Source organism: Oratosquilla oratoria, chromosome 1 (genome assembly GCF_046742065.1).
Source record: "Oratosquilla oratoria isolate Oo_2021 chromosome 1, ASM4674206v1, whole genome shotgun sequence".
In the NCBI taxonomy this organism is placed as follows: Eukaryota; Metazoa; Arthropoda; class Malacostraca; order Stomatopoda; family Squillidae; genus Oratosquilla; species Oratosquilla oratoria.
The window spans coordinates 127,735,561-127,738,060 of record NC_134777.1 but is presented as its reverse complement, the minus strand read 5'-3'; positions in this window follow the sequence as shown (position 1 = coordinate 127,738,060).

Genomic DNA, 2,500 nt, shown 5'->3' with positions numbered 1-2,500 from the left:
AGGTCGAGGGGATGGGGGTTCGAATCCTGCCAAGTAAAAGGGGCGTTGAGCATGAGAGGGATGTCTGTTGAGGAAGTAAGGAAGAAGGCAGAAGATAGGGGTGGATGGGGAATGGTTGTGTATGGATGATGCTCTGATACATGGAAGGGAGTGGGTGGGGGGTGGGGTGGGTTAGGGAATGGTTATGTCTGAATATTTTGATCCAACCCGAAGGAAATTCTCCCCGGAGTAGTAGTAGTAGTAGTAGTAGTAGTAGTAGTAGTAGTAGTAGTAGTAGTAGTAGTAGTAGTAGTAGTAGTAGTAGTAGTAGTAGCAGTAGTAGTAGTAGTAGCAGTTGTAGTAGCAGTTGTAGTAGTAGTAGTAATAGTTGTAGTAGTAGTAGTAGTAGTAGTAGTAGTAGTAGTAGTAGTAGTAGTAGTAGTAGTTGTAGTAGCAGAAGTAGTAGTAGTAGCAGCAGCAATAGTAGTAGTAGTAGCAGCAGCACCAGCAGCAGCAGTAGTAGTAGTACAGTAGTAGTGGTAGTAGAAGTAGTAGTAGTAGTAGTAGTAATAGTAGTAGTAGTAGTAGTAGTAGTAGTAGTAGTAGTAGTAGTAGTAGTAGTAGTAGTAGTAGTAGTAGTAGTAGTAGTAGTAGTAGTAGTAGTAGTAGTAGTAGTAATGCTGCTATCATTATGTGTTCATATAACGCAATTGTGATGTTACCTCATCATTATTCTGGACTCGACCCCAGTCTGACTCAGCATAACTTTAGAGCGCGCTGTACCTCGCTATATTTAGCAATTTTGTAAGTGTGAGGTTAGGTGGATTTTTCCCTCAGATAAAAATAATAGCCTGGCGGCAGGAAAGAAGGTCACGTGACAAAGTTTTAGTTACTTTATTCATATATTTCTTTTATCTATTTATATTCTTTTATTAATATCTTTTTTTGCAAATATCATTTGTCAGAAATGCCTTGATTAATCTCCATTAACATGTAGTCCAACACAAGTGAATTTACAGATAGATATATGGATAAATAGATAAGTAGAAAAAAGAGCGGAAAGGCGTTGCTAGTGAGTACCTGTGTTTATCTCTTGTATTAAGATTACTTATAACAACACTGACGTCCTTGATTTTCCGAATCTCCGGCGGGGGTATCAAGATCCGGCCTCAAGGGGGTCACAGGACATAAAGACCATCTTCAAAAGGGGGGGAGGACACCCCATTCACCTGAATAAATTTATATATTCTTAGTGTGAATAGAAAACGCAGTGTGAGCCACCAAGTCACCGGAGACAAGGAAAAAAATTAGTTTTCTTGTTTTTCCAGGAGGAAGATCTTCCAGGAAGATCCTCATGTGACGTCAGAGGCGACTTCGAGGTCCTCCCGAAGTCGGTAAAGAAGAAGCAGACGTCACAAAGGATTAGAAAGGATTACAAAGGCAGAGCATCCCGAAATGAGCCCTTTTGGTCCATAACTAGGTCGGATGCAAAAAAATATAATTATAAAAAGATAGAAATGAAAAATAAAAAAAATTAAAAATGATGATAATATACATAATAACAACTGAAATAAATAAATGCATAGGTATCGATAAATAATAAACAAACAGGTTAATAGTAAATGATAATAAATTGACAGATAAATAATAATAAATGAAAATCAAGCAAATAATAATTAAACAGACAAATAATAATAATAAACAAGTAAACAAATAACATAGGATGAATGGCAGTCATTACAGCATCTTACTTAGATGTTTATCTCAACGAATCTTAAAGATTCGAACTGAACTACATTGCACTGCCTATGCAGGAAGTTTATTCCATTCACTAACTACACGGTTGGCGAAGTTGTTTCTACCCACTGCCAAATTAAATCTATTTCCAGACAGTTTGAGACCATATATACATATACATATACATATACATATACATATACATATACATATACATATACATATACATATACATATACATATGCATAAACATATACATATACATACATGTATATACACACACGCATATATATATATATATATATATATATATATATATATATATATATATATATATATATATATATATGTATACAACTTAGACTCACTCTCGGGGAAAGACAAGCTGAGATACAGAGTAAACCGTATATTTCGACCACTGACTGTGATCCTCTTCAGCCGGTATATACACAAAATAGACAAGAACATATATGCAGAGGGAAATACTACAAAAGGAAACGAGAGAAGCCTAAAGTCACGTGTCCTTGATGGGGGTGGGACCATTTGGTCCTTGTAGATAAGTTTGTTTACTGCCAAGTTAGTCATAGCATCTGTTGACTATTGACCTTTTGATGTGTTGAAATTAGGAACTTGTTTTATAAAGATTCAACAATTTTTCTTTTGAAACTACAACTTGAATCATATACTATAGCTTCATTCTTCCAATCTATTTAGTGCGGTTATCCACCAAGTTCATAGGCTGACAAGATGGATGAATTAAATGAGGCAGTGACAAATTGTCCCT